Source organism: Silene latifolia, chromosome 7 (genome assembly GCF_048544455.1).
Source record: "Silene latifolia isolate original U9 population chromosome 7, ASM4854445v1, whole genome shotgun sequence".
In the NCBI taxonomy this organism is placed as follows: Eukaryota; Viridiplantae; Streptophyta; class Magnoliopsida; order Caryophyllales; family Caryophyllaceae; genus Silene; species Silene latifolia.
In genome coordinates this window covers 96,630,719-96,646,293 of record NC_133532.1, presented here as the reverse complement: position 1 = coordinate 96,646,293, position 15,575 = coordinate 96,630,719, and positions in this window count along the sequence as shown.

The window sequence follows — 15,575 nt, the reverse complement described above, 5'->3', positions numbered from 1 at the left end:
TCGGTCTCGTTGTCAAATATTGCACTTAATAAATTAAAAACGGTGCTAATCATACACGCGTCAGTCGATCGACCACTATAGGCAGTCGATCGACCAGAGAAGCCAGTCGATCGACCAATGCCCTCGACCCATGCCCTAATTCAGGCCGCCTAATTCTACGCCATCTATGCTATAGGCCCCCTACATCTTAGCACGAAGGGTTTAGCTACACATATTAATGAAGATAACAACAACTAATTCGATAAATACGATGAACGAATGCATAATTGAAATTGAACGATTAAAATCAATAATAAACTAAAGGTTTCGGGATTATTCTAACAATTCTAACTACTGAAAGAATAACTAAAACAAACTGGAATTATGAAGAAGGAATACCGTAAGAAGGCAGGAACAAGAGAATCCGAAAGCGAAATAACGAATTTTATTGAGAGTAAAAATTAAAGTAATTGAATGTAAACCGTATGCTAAATTATAAACTAATGTCTCCGTCCGGAGATACCTCCTAATCTGATAGCAGTCGAGTTATATAGGAATAACACAACTTCTTATTTTCTAAAACCTAATTGCGTTGGGCTTCTAACTTCTCGTTCTTAATTTGCGTCATATTCGAAGCTTGGTAGATCGACCATGCAAGGCAGTCGATCGACTGGGATACGCTGAACAGTAGCTTCTGTAAGTCGTTCTCTGGTCGATCGACCATGTAGGTCAGTAGATCGACCAAGGGTGCTGTACAGTAATGCATTCTGACAAATTCTGCAGCGCGCAACGATCTTAAAAGAGCTGCCATTTCTTCGTTCCGTGGTTAAATCAGGCGTTCTACGTGGCGTTGGAAAGCTAAGAGGATAAGCTTTCACCTCCAGATAGAATCACTCGATTATAAGCTATAGAACTCGAGATATTGCCATCTGAAGCAGGCTGCAATATCGTGAAGTGCTTCTTTGCTTGTTAAACTCGTACGCACCTATGCTTTTGCTATCTTTAGGCCTTGAAACGCGCACCAAGAACATTCCTCGAGTCAATAACTCATGTCAAATCCTATGCTAAATACTTGGGAACGGATTCGGCTTATTTTCCGCTGGATTCTTCACATTTCTGCAATATTATACAAAAACACGAAAGTAGACGGAAATAGGGAAAATAGTAGCATAAACTACATAATTGAGCTCTGAAATGCGTGTAAAATAGGGTGTAAAACATCATATAAATGACACGCATCAGCGTGAAGGAGGACATCACATATGCGGGGTTGATGACTTATGCTAAAATTGACGTATTCCATTGTGAGTCTCCTACCCCTCCTTTAGCTTTGTTGTTTTTATCTCTTGATTACATTGATAACAGGCCTTGTACAATCTTTATAACATTTAGTTTACAGCATCTTTAGAGAGTCATTTCGGGCTCTTTGGTAGTTTTTGAGTCCTAGCACCATTCAAAGGACTCACACCTCGGCAACATTGAGGTGTCTATCTTTTTGCTCCCACTACAAAGAATCCAAAATGACAAAATTCATTCATGCATTGCATTTCATGCCTTGTGAATGTACTTCCTTTTTTTTTTGCACTAGAAATATTGTTTTGTATGGTTTGGGGAAGTTCACTCATAGGGAATGCGAGTTAATCTAAATTAGCTCTCTGAACAATAGAAAGCATGCATCATGTAGTCTAGTCTAGTTTGCATCACTTGTATATATTTATCACATGTAAATATCTCACATATAGTTTGCATCTAGTATAGAATCATGCATCATTCATTCATTCATTTGCATAATTCCCTATTGTTTTGTCCATTGGCGACGATGTCCATTCTAAGTGTGGGGATGGGGAATTCTAACACTATCTAACTCAAAAACTCAAAAACTCAAAAATGATAAGAATTTCAAAAATTTCAAAAAAAACCAAAAACAAGTTCTTTCTTTGCAGTGTAGAATTGTATATACATGTTGTTTGTTTATTTACTCTTATCACATGGGATCGACTACGCCACATTCGAGGCATGAGGAATATGAAGACCGCATGGTATGATCTTTCCAAATCTCCTTTTTTCCTCTTGTATGTTAATGACAATGTGGCTTCTTTTTGTTTGATTCGGTACAAACCAATATGATTTTAGGAGTTGCATTTAGATTATATGGCATACTAGTGATAGTAGCATTTGCATTAGGTTGTATATATGCTAGTTGCATCATGGCATGTAGTTGCATATTAGGGAAAATTTTGTGAAAATGTCTAGTTGGAAAGCTTGGCAAGTGTATATAAGCCCTTGTAGATAATTTTTCTCCTTGAGACTTTGTTTGCTAGAATACCCTCAAGACACCCTTGGATGTGTCATACTAGTATCTTTTGACCCATGGACTAAGGCCTAGTCAAGAGTACCTTGTGGTGTGATAAATCCTTGGCTACCGTTTATTCAAAGGTGACCCTTGATGCCATGCAACCGTTCTTTCATTTCTATCATCATGTTTTGCCAATACAAAGGGACTGGGCACAATAAATCTCTAATTCGAGTTCAAAGTAACAAAGTGAAAGTCAAAAAGTTTGCAAAAATTGTATGAATGAAAAGAGGAGCAAAAATAGACTTCTATGCTTCAATAAAAGTACCCTTGCTACAAAGTGGGGTTACTTTGAAAATGTTCAAAAAGAATGCAAAGAATTTGCCAAGTATCAAATTCCCAAACATAAAAAATGGCAAAGAAATGTTCTCAAAAGACAAATGCCACAAGAAATTGGGGGGAAAACAAAACAAAAGCAAACTACCATTGTGAAACTCAAAGAATATTGATCCCTTTATATCCATTGATGATCCTCTCTTTGTTCCATGGTGAAGAGGGGACGACCCTTATTCTTATCTAGGCAAGAGGGAGAATTCCGTGATCCTACAGTGTTTCTAACACCATAGGGAGCCTACTCTTGACGAAACATTTAGCAATTGAGGATAAAAGTAACCTAGTTTGACACAAGTTGGAGGTGATTTGTTGGTATCCTTTTAGACTTAGCAACTTGGAGAAATGATATCTACAATGGAATGTGTACCCTTAGATTGCTTCCCCTTTAGATGATTTATGCAACTTAGATGAGCAAAGTGGCTATTCTTTTTGTAGATGCATCCCTTATTTGATCTTGTGTGCTTAATTGATAGGATGCATCGCCATTTTGGGAAGCCCCACCTTGCCTTGCAAGAAGGCATCTTACTTTATAGATATCTTGTTGTGAGTTGAAGAGGCGGAGTAAGACCCGCTAATTGTCTCACATCGGCTAGTAGTATTAATAAGGGTCATAGTTTTAGTTACCTTTTTACTTAGGACGAGCAAAGGTTCGGTTTGGGGATATTTGATGTGACTCATATTTGTGCACATTTACTCCCCGAACTAGCCTCGTTCCTATGCTTTCTAGTGCTTATTTGGCTCATTTTCTATCTTTAGTTCCCTACTTTGCATATTCTTTGAGGTTTTCTGTCCTTGGTAGGAGAGGATTGCTAGCCTTGCATTTATGGAGCAAAGTAGAGCTAAATGGAGTGCATCTAATGACCAAGCATCAAAGAGGAGACCAATACTAAAGGCCTACGTGAATAAATCAAGTAGAATGGGCAATGATGAAAACCCCCACGACCCCTCAACGATCCCCACTGATCCTTAGTCAGTCAAAAGAACAAGAAGTGAAGCTGATTCACAATCTGGGCGACCCGAGCTCAGGACGGGCGTCCCAAGCCACAATCTGGGCGTCCTGTGGTCAAGTCAAGCAGGTCCCTAAGCAGCTGGAGCATATATACTTCAAGGACAAAGTCGGGCGGCTCCTTAGGGGACTTGCAAGGAACTAATCTTCTTCTTAGGGACTTAATCGTCATTTAAGCCCGTAGTTACCCTAATACTTGTACTTAGTATAAATACCCCATTGTGTTAGGGGATTAATCACCAAGTTATAATTTAGCTTTAATCAAGTTTATACATTATTAATCAAGTTTTAATCAAGTTGTTTTCACTCAATTCAATATTAATCAAATCTTAATTCCTCTTTAATCAAGTTCATCAAGTGTTCTTCTATTATTCTTTGTTTATTATTTAGATCATCCTTAAGTTGGTATAATTCCTTTTACCCTTTACTTAATTAATTATTGCCTTACTCATTCACCATGTTTAACCTTGTTAATATGATTAACACCCTTATTCGCATGTTTACCATAACCATGAGTGAGTAGTCTTCTATCTAGGGTTAATGAGGGATTAGGAGAACTAAAACATGGGGGTAGATCCATACTTCATCTAATATGTTTTCATAAAATTGCTTGCTTGTTGTAGTTTCAACTTATGCACATGTTATGCTTGATAAAATGCTTGCTTGACAACCTTGCATAAATCTCTTATCCATTCAACAAGACTTGTATGATATAAACTAACTCAAGGCTTGTTAGACCATGCATATAGTTGAATAGGAAGAAACTAAGTCGACTTGTAGGTGTTGCACAGTCTTGACCGATTCGGCTCCGGGACCCAAATCTTCATAGGAATTGTAAGACATAAACTAACTCGATTCCACTACAACAATAATGATGTGGCTCATTTTTGCGCACATTTAGTCCCTGAATTAACCTCGTTCCCATGCTTTTTAGCGACTATTAGGGTAATTTCTTATCTTTAGTTCCCCATTTTGTATATTCTTTGAGGTTTTGTGTCCTTGGTAGGAGAGGATGGCTAGCCTTGCATTTATGGAGCAAAATGGAGCAAAATGGATCGCATCTAATGACCAAGCATCGAAGAGGAAACCAAGACTAAAGGCCTAAGCAAATAAAACAAGTGAATTGGGCGATGATGAAGATCCCCAAGACCCCAAATCAATCCCCACGGATTGATAGGAAGTGAAGAAAAGGAGAAGGAACCCTGTCGCAGGATCCGGGCATCTGTAGCCCAGCACGAGCGTCTCCATCCAGGATCCAAGCGTCCCAAGGCTCGGCTCGAGCGGATCTTCTCACAGGACCCGAGCATTCTTCAGCCAGGACGCACGTGTCCTTGAGGGTCTTGCAACCCTGCTCGCGCGTGTCCCTACTGGACTTGCAAATCATCAACTTCTCTTAGGGTCTTAATCATCAATTAAGCCCTTAGTAACCCTAATCCTTGTACTTAAGCCTTAGTATAAATACCCTATTGTACTACCTAGATTAGCATCATCTAATAATTATCTCTTAATCAAGTGTTAATCTCTCTTAATTTAGTCTTAAATCCAAGTTATAATACACATTTCAATATTAATCACATCTTAATCTTTCCTTAATCTCTCAATTGTTCATAGTTTTAGTTGGGTAATTAGAAGATTGTTTGGGGTTTATTGGAGGATTGACAACTCTCCATCAATCATCAAGTTTACTTCTATTATTCTTTGCTTAATTATTTGGATCACCTCAGGTAAGTATAATCTCTTTTACCTTTGCTTAATTATTGTTAATCACATCATTTGTTCATCATGTTTTGCTTTGTTAATGTGATTGACAACCTTATTAGCACGCTAAACTTGATCATGAGTGAGTAGTCTTTTAGCTAGGATTAATGGGGAATTAAGGGAATCAATCATGGGATTAAATCTATGCTTAAACTAATATCCTTCCATAATTAAATGCTTGCTTGTTGTGATTTCAACCTATGCACATATTATGTTTGATGAAATGCTAGCCTATGAAACCTTGCAGTTTATACCTATCTCTTATCTTTTTAATGAGGCTTGTAAGATATAAGCGAACTCGAGCCTTGTTAGACCATGCATAGAGATGAATAGGAGGAGACTAAGTTGACTTGTAGGTGTTGTAAAGTCTTGATCGACTCGGCTCGGGACCTAAATCTTCGTAGGAATCGTAAGATATACACTAACTCGATTCCATCACAACAATAAGTTGCTTATGTTTATTTGAGAACATGTTTGTATGATCTATTTCCATGATTCCCTTATGAACCCATGACACCCTAGTTCCCTTAATCAATTTTTTACAAACTATTTATTTGCTTTGATTTGTTTAATTTACATTCATCTTGTTGATTAGTTTAGATTACTTCTCATCTCAACCCAAATTGTGACACCCTAAGACATAACTACTTGCAATTGAAATCCTAAATCAATACCCGTCCCTTGGGATCCGACCTTTACTTACCACTCCACTAAAGAGTAGTTTGTAGAGCTAGAAATATTGTTTTGGTTGATAGCTTTAACGACAAGCACATAATCGCATATCGAACCAAAAATGGCGCCGTTGTCGGGGACGGTGTTCAATTGATTTGATTTTCGTTAATTGTTTTCAGTTGTGTCTTTCTTCACCTTGGGGAACTCGTCTCCTCAAGGTTGTTCTAATTGTTTTCTAGTTGTTTGATATTTTTCATGACTAGGAGATCACGAGGTAATCCATTACCTATTGATCTTGAGATTGAAAGGACCTTAACTAACAATAGAAGAGTAGCTAGAGGTACTTCAATAGTTTTGGGTATTGGAGAGGTTGTGGACATTCAACCAAATAAGATTGAGTTTGTCAACCCTTTTGAAAGAGAAGGAGAGGATAACCCAATTCCAAACCAACTACAAAATCAACCCATAATGCCTAAATTTTCATCACATTCCGTACCAACCGAGGAAAACCTACCCAATGGTACTCCTACACCACCACATTTAACTGGTAATTTCATTGCCAAATCCGCATTCATACAATTAGTTTATAGAAGTCAATTTGGAGGGATGCCTAGTGAGGATCCTCATTTACATATGGAGAATTTTTGTGACTATTGTGATGCAATTTCTCAAACCGGAGTTACTCAAGACCAAATTCGATGAGTATTGTTTCCTTTTTCCTTGATCGTACCGCAAAGCAATGGTTGAAGATCCTAAACAAGGCTACCCTTGGTTTTGATTCATGGAAGAAGTTAGCACTTGCCTTCTACAAGAAATTCTATCCTCCGGAGAAGACAAATATGTTGAGAGCCCAAATCACCGGGTTCAAGCAAAGGGATGAAGAATCATTATATGAAGCATAGGAGAGATTTAGGAACACTTGTCGCTCTTGTCCACACCATGGACTTAGTGAGTGGTCCCTTGTTCAACAATTTTGGAACGGCTTATATGAAGACTCACGCAATGTGCTTAATATGGGATCCAATGGGAGGTTTACCGAAGTTGATGACAATCAAACATGGGCCAAAATCGAAGAGATGTCGGTTCATAATTCCCAATATAGTAGGCCTCGAAAGGCCACTAGAGGAGGAAATCATGAGGTAGATTCCATCACACAATTGGGTGCTCAACTAAGTGCTCGACACCATCAACTTGAAGTTTGAGAAGGCTACGCCTAAGCTTGATGAAGCTTCCAAATCACCCAAACAACATGTCAATGCTATGATGGCATCATCCTCAATCCCAAATGGAGTATGTGAAAGTTGTGGAACCTTGGGACATGATCAAAACGAATGTAGGGGAACAAATGAACAAGTAAATACTTTCCAAGCATACAAGAATGGCACCCCTTATTCCAACTACTATAATGAGAATACCAAATTCCATCCAAATCTTTCGTACAAGAGCCAAAATGTTCAAAATCCTCAATCAACGTACACCCCACCCCCAATGAGAAATCAAGCTCAAAGACCCTTTTTCAACCAAAGCCAAGGATATCAAAATCAACCTTCCTACAACCAATCCAATGACCAAACCTTTGATGTTCAAAAAGCGGTCCTCCAAATGCAAAAGAACCAACAGGAATTCTTCACCCAAATGCAAAAAGATATCCAAGCTAAAGAAACCACCATCAACAACATACTTGCTCACACCAAAATGCTAGAGACTCAAATGACTCAACTAGCATCCTCTAACTCCCAAAGAAAAAAGGGGCAATTACCTTCTCAAGGTAACCCCCCCCCCCCCCAACACACACACACACACACACACACACAAGACATGAGACAGTTAGTGCCATCTATTTGAGGAGCAGTACAAGATATAAAGGGCCAAAGAGGCCAATTGATGAAGATATTGTGAATGAGAATTGAAAGCAAAAAGTTGTGGAGAACTATAAGGAAGTAGAGCCTACTACCAATGAACTTTCAAAGAAGAGAAATGAAGAGAAGGCTAAGAATGTTGATAAGGAGCCTATTGTGATTAGACTTCTATTCCCAAGTCGCCAAGCTAAGCCTAAGCTTGATGAGCAACTTGGAAAGTTCATGGAAATTGTGAAGAACTTAGAAGTCTCAATCCCGTTCACGGAATTGCTCAATCATGTTCCGGCTTATGCTATGTACATGAAGGACATTCTTACCAAGAAGAAATTCGTCCGAAAGTTGGAGACTATCGCCTTTACCAAAGTGAGTAGTGCTATTCTTCAAGGGAGTTCCCCTCCAAAGTTTAAAGATCCAGGAAGTTTTTCTATCCCATGTACCATTGGCGACACTACAATCAACAAGGCGTTGTGTCATCTTAGAGCAAGTGTAAGTGTCATGTCATACTCGGCATGTAAGAGGCTTGGAATGGGCGATCTCAAATGCACCAACATTACTCTTCAAATGGCAGATCGATCAACAAAGAAACCTCTAGGGGTATGGGAGGATGTGCCCGTAATAATTGGCAAATTCTTCATCCCGGTAGACTTTGTCATTGTAGACATGGAGGAGGATTCTAACATCCCTATGATGTGACTCATCATAATTGCGCATATTTAGTCCCCTAATTGAACCTATTTTGCATACTAATATAGCATTCCATAGCCATTTTATCCGTCAAATGCTTCCTATTTTGCTTTCCTAGTGCATTTCGTATGTTTTGTAGGAAAGAAAACAAGTAACCGGAAATTCCTGTCTCCCGTGCATATTTGGAAGCTTTTTGATGATATTGGATGGACTAGTATGAAGAGGAGGTAAGAATAATGACCAAGGATGTAGGAATAAAGTGTATATAGAAGGATCATAGGCTTACAAGTAAGGATGACGAGAAGGAAGCCATTGCAAGAAGAAATTGCTCAGAACCCAAACCAAGAGTTGCTCCTTTGGCTCTGAAAGTATGCTAGATGAAACGGCGTCAAAAAATCAAGTGGTCTAGGCTTTCGAATCACTCCAATAGGTATCCGGATGAGAAAATGACGTCCGTTTTACAATCCGAGCTCAAACAGAGAAGCTGTCCGCCAAGACGCTCGTCCCCAGACCCAAGACGCTCGTCCCCAGACCCAAGACACTCGTCTACCCTTCCTATTATCCGAGCATCCTGATGTCAAGACGCCCATCTTAAGGCCTGATGATCCGAGCGTCCCGACTCACAATCCGCTCGGATTCTGCTCCAGTGCCAACCGTCCCTCAGCCAAGACGCTCGGGACGAGCGTACTCCATGAAGTCTACCAAAACGGAGAGGAGCATCTCCTTGGAGAGGAGCTCTTCCTCAACTTTCCTTAAGGGTCTTAATAGTCATTTAAGCCCAAAGTAACCCTAATTCTTGTACCTAATCTTTAGTATAAATACCCCATTGTACTACTTAGATTACCAAGCTCCCATAGTAGAAAGCTCTCTTAGATTAGATTAGGAGTAGATTAGAATAGATTAATCTCAACCATTCCACAAAATTACACATTAATCTTTCCTTAATCATTTTTCAAGTTTATTATTATTGGGTAATTAAAGATTATTGGGTTATTATTGGAGAATTGACAACTCTTCATCAATCAATCAAGTTTTCTTCTGTTATTCTTTGCTTTATTATTTGGAATCATCTTTATAGGTATAATTCTCTTTACCCTTTTTTTAATTATTGTTAATCACTTACATTTATTCATCATGTTTTGCTTTGTTAATATGATTGACAACCTCATTAGCATGTTGAACATGATAATGAGTGAGTAGTTACCTTAGCTAGGGTTAATGGGTAATTAGGGGAAACCAACATGGGGATTAATTCATGATTAATCTAATATGTTTTCATAATTAATTTGCTTGCTTGTTGTGATGTCAAGCTATGCACATGTTATGTTTGATGAAATGCTAAGCCTATGAATCCTTGCATTTTACCCATCTCTTACCTTTTCAACAAGACTTGTAAGACATAAACCAACTCGAGTCTTGTTAGACCATGCATAGAAGTTGAATATGAGGAAAGTAAGTCGACTTATAGGTGTTGTACAATCTAATCGATTTGGCTCCGGGACCCAACTCTTCCTATGAACCATAAGACATAAACCAACTCGGTTCCTCCACAACATTAATTGCTTGCAACTTCGTAAACATGTTTGTATGATCAACACCATGAATCCCCTATGACCCCATGACATCCTAGTATCCCTTTATTATTTGTCTACACCTTTACTTGCATATTTTACTTTGTTGCTTGCATTAGTTTAGAACACAACTACAACCCAAATCAATTGTGACACTAGCATAAATTGAGATAGATAGACTTAGAACCCAAAGCACACCGTCCTATGGATCGGCCTCGACTTAACCACTAACTAGTTGTTTGTTGAGAATATAAATGTGTTTGATTGGGCGTACAACGACACGCTTCCATCAAAATGGCGCAGTTGCTGGGGACAGTGTTATGTGATTAAGTTCTTGTTTGTTTGTCTATTTTAATTGTGCTTTAGCCTTGAGGAACTTGTTCCTCAAGGTTCGTTTTTACCGTTTTATTGTAGTTTCCTTGGTTGTAGTTGTTTCCTTGTCTTAGATATGATGGCCCAAGACTACATATGGAGTACATGTTGGATCTTTTGAGTATGACTATGGGTATGGGGAGTTTGAGGAGCGAGTCAACACAAACCTACCTTACAACTCATACAATGAAAATCCTAACTACTTCCCCAAATTTTCCCACCAAAATCCCCACATCCAATATCCACAACAACCACCCACCCAATACCCACTTCACAATGAATTTCAATTGCCACAATACAACCACTTTCACACCCACCCACAACAAGAAGATGAACCTATTCAAAATGTGATTCTCCAAATGATGGGAGATCAACAAAACTTCTTCAAACAAATGCTATAGGAGAGCCAAAATAGGGACAATGTTCTTCAAGGCATTGTTACCCAAGGTGAGGAATTGGAGATTCAAATTGCCCAAATAAAAGAAGCCCAAGTAACTACTCCTCACTATTCCTTAGACATTGATCATGAATGCGAGTTTGAAGGAGTTACCTTTGATGAGAAGTGGGAAGAGCCAATCTCCTTGAGCTCTTGTGAGTATGAAAGTGTAGTATTTGATGAGGAAGATATGAGGTTGAGTAAGCCAAATACTCTTAGCCTTTGTGAGTATGAAGGTGTGACTTTTGATGTGGACTTTAAGGTGTTGGAGAAAGAGTTAATGAAGAGGAGTTAAGCCCCTATTTATGATTCATATGGAGAAAACGATGATGACGCATCTATGGAAGAAGATGATGAGGGAAAGATGGACTCAAATGATGAATGGAGTTATGGGATTAGCTTTCTTGAGGAACCCATCCTTGAGAAGTTTGAAGATTGCTTTGATGAAGAGGAGGAATGCCCTCATGAGAACCTTTTCAAACCCACTATGGAGCCCATGATACTTGGAGATGACATTATGGACCTTCTCACGAAAGTCAAATCATCATACAAGAATTACTTAGTGGAGAAGCTCAAAGAAAGGGCTAAGAAGGAGCCTACTGTTAGAATTATTAATCTCATTAATTAACATATTCATATATGAAAAGATTTATTTAGTCATAAAATAAAATTAGATCTTATGCATGCAAACATAAATAAGATAAGAGAAGAAATCATCAATCTTACTATATGATTTCGGTTTTATGGGCACCAACAAATTCACCTATTTGTTAGTTCTTGAGCTTTCCTTAAAATGGATGAACAAAAGGTCCAAATTAGAACCTCTCCCAAATGTGAATACCCAAGGAAATCTCTTAATAACTAACTATTTTAGACCCCGTGCAATAAATGCACGGTATTTAGAGTTTCTTTTATTTTTAATAAATTACTTATATAGTCGTATCTCATTAATTTTTTCATATTTCTCGTCATAGTATTCTGCTTTGAGAAAAAAGATTGTAACTCACAATTAATCAAGAGAATTGAGTAATGTGCTGAAATATTATCATAAAAAAAATATTTTTTTTATACCACAAAGCTAAGGATTTCAATTTTTAAATTCTCTTAATATTTTTTTTTTGCCACGAAAGTAATAATAGCGGTTTAAAATTTTGTGTTATACGTAGAGTATATTGGTCAACTCATTCTCAAATAATAGCATGAATAAAAGATTTAGCAATTTATAATTTTATATAAATTTTATTGATATTTTAATTAAGATATTATAATTTAGAGTTTAGTGAAAATAATACTCCCTCACATTCACAATAAACCTCCCATTTCATTTTGGCACAAAAATTAAGGAAACACACTACCCCACCATATAATTAAATTTGGACCACACAAATACACTACCTCACCATACAATTAAATTTGGACCACACAAACACTTACCAAAAAAGGAAATAGGGAGGTTATTGTGAATAACCGAAAAAGGAAATAGGGAGGTTTATTTTGAATGGGAGGGAGTATAATTTGATGAAAAGATTAATTTTAGTGAAAAGACAATAGTTTAATGAAATAAAATATATTAGTTTCTTTATTTACACTTAATTATACTTAGCTTCCTTATTTAAAAAGATGCTTTTTGGAGGGAAAAATTGAGAGATCACCTATTCTTTTAGTAAATAGGGGATATTATTTTGTACTAGAAATAATATAAGTCTTACTATAAAATTGACACAAAATATAATTTTGTTCTCTTGTGATTTTCGACCAAGAGAGGAAGAAATTAGTGAGGTTTTTATTTCTCTAGAAATTCTTCACAAGATAGAGAATTGATTTTCTTACACTAGAAAATATTAGGTGTAGTTGTTGAATGAATAATTGAGAAATCCATATTGTTGCACTACATAGAAAACCGGTTGTGGGGGGGAGGGGGGGGGGGTCTATATTGGGGAGCCAATGCATGGTCTTGTTCTTCTCAAGGTGAGACTAGGCATGCATGGCTAGATGGTAGGCTTTTATCATTATGTTTCCAATTAAAATAAAACACAATATAAACCTTAATCCCTCCAATATTTCGGTACACTTGAGATAAAATGGGTAGTCCATTTTATTTTGTCATTTGTCAATTGTGACATATGTGACATGTTACTTGACATATGAAATTGTAATGTATTTTTAACATATTAAAAATCAACATACTCATAAAATATGTCATATACAAAATCGACTAGTAATTCGTAATTACTTGTGCCAAAACGGTTTATCAAATTATAAATTACAACGTCTTGTATTTATAATAAATTATTCATTCAATTTCAATTTCAATTTTTTCGTAAACAATAACTTTATTAAGTAATAGAACAATTCGATTACTTAGACTGTATCTCATTTAATCTAATTACAATAAGACACGTTAACTTTACTCACAAAATCATCCGTCAATTTTAAGCAATTTAATTAACTCGTATCGGCATACGATTAATTAAATAATCAATTAAGAGTATTTCCCTATAGGTATGACCTAAGGGGATCAACTGATCACCACCGTCGCACGACAGTAATGTCAAACTCTAGTCAGCCAATCATTACCGATATGTGTGGACCAGTTGACTGTAAAATATTACATCCCACATGTATTCTTAAAATGAGATTTAAACATGTGATCATCATGATCGACAGTTGTGATCGCATTATTGTCGGAGGACAATAATTCCAACAATCTCCCACTTGTCCTCGACAAGTGTGCGTCGCCAATTCTCTTGTCCTATTACTATCTCCCACTCAATACAGGTGTCTTTCAGGTCGTACTTGCAAGTGATAATATCGAGAGTGGTTTCCTCGATCAGGAGAATAACTGATTGACCGGAGTTATCTACCATAGATACCTTCCGAGCGTGGCCAAGCATTTCCAGTTCATTACTCCTCGAGTGGCCCTGAGATATTGTTTTAACCCTGACAAGGGGTTGGACAATTCCTATCACACTATTCTCTTCGACTAGCCACAACCATCATAACCCAAAATATGCCCGTTTGACCCCATTTACGAAGGTCGTAGTAACATAAATCAAAGTTAATCTGAAACTGTGCCACCTTAGGCAAACAGTCTTTAGTCAAAAGAATCGACTCATTCGAATACTATAGTAGCTCTCGCCACGACCAGGCTATATAAATTTGCCAGAACTATATAAGCGGTCAAAAGGCCCGACGAAGTGTTCCTAACAGTCTGCCTATGTGATCGACTAGTCATCTCACATGACTCTATGGCACTTGAACTTGCCATCAATCGCATCACACTCTAGTCACTTCGAGACGTCACCTCATACAAGTGACTATGGGCGAATACCATGTTAATCCGGGTTCACTTTAACGGGGTTCAATATTGTCTCTACAACCCATTTGGATGTAACAAAGTATAAAAGGAGTTTTCAGATTTAAAAACTCGAACGACAAATGTGATTATCATATATGAATAGTCTATACCTGATTACTACTTCATATTTTTATAATCAATTTTCATCTTATATGTAGTTGTTCATCTCAATGCAATTGAAATGACATATGACATGACTCATCATGTTAAGCCTATGAGAAGGCTTTGGTTAGTAGGTTTTATCAACTTCTTGTACCTAACTCAACCTTACTACATACTCGCTTTCCTTTGTAATGTCTACATTTGCATTACAGAACTTTCTGAGTACGTGTCTAGATCCAATCTAGACATAAGCTCTCTAGCCTTAGAATAGCTCCCACTGTTTTCACAGTGTGCGGGATCCATCCCCTTGCACATCTCATGATTGCAAGTGTACTCAATTTCCGTTGTAAGCATCTCTCATTGTTCTTTATTGCCTAGAACAATTCCAGCAAATCCACTTCTTAAATAATATAGCCACAATGGTTCCTTAACCATCTTTAGGTGTTTCGAATACGGTTTTTGTCCGAAACCTTATGCAATCTCAACAGTCATTAGTGTAAGCCCTTACACAAATTTGTGAATTGCATCAAAACACTTAACTTTACACCCTTAATGCTTCGACAAGCACTAAAGGATAATCTATATGGCTACTTGGTAACTATTACTTAAATTCGATTTTAAAACAATTCATCATACTCAAAGTATATGAAGTGTTATACATCATTACTCATTTAGTTGATCCGGCAGCGGAAGCAAATGGAATCAATCAAATATGTTCAACTCGATTGAACTAGTCATGAATCTTATCAACATAAGACTTCTTATTTGACGCTAATATCATGTGGATTTATCTCCATAAATCTGGATATTAAAGATGTATTAAGTTTCTCCAAAGTCTCAAATCATTCCCAATGATCAATATGTCATCCACATATTAGACTAATTAAAATTTCCGTAACTCCCACTAAACCCCATGTATAAACACAACTTCTCGACTTATCGAGAAAAGTTTTATAACATGATCAAAACATTGATTCCAACTCATTGATGTCCTACTTAAGACCCTCTCTTAAGTTTGACATTATCTTAGGATTGCAAGAATCTACAAAACTCAAGATATGTATTGAATACATTCCTTCTAATTGAAGAAGT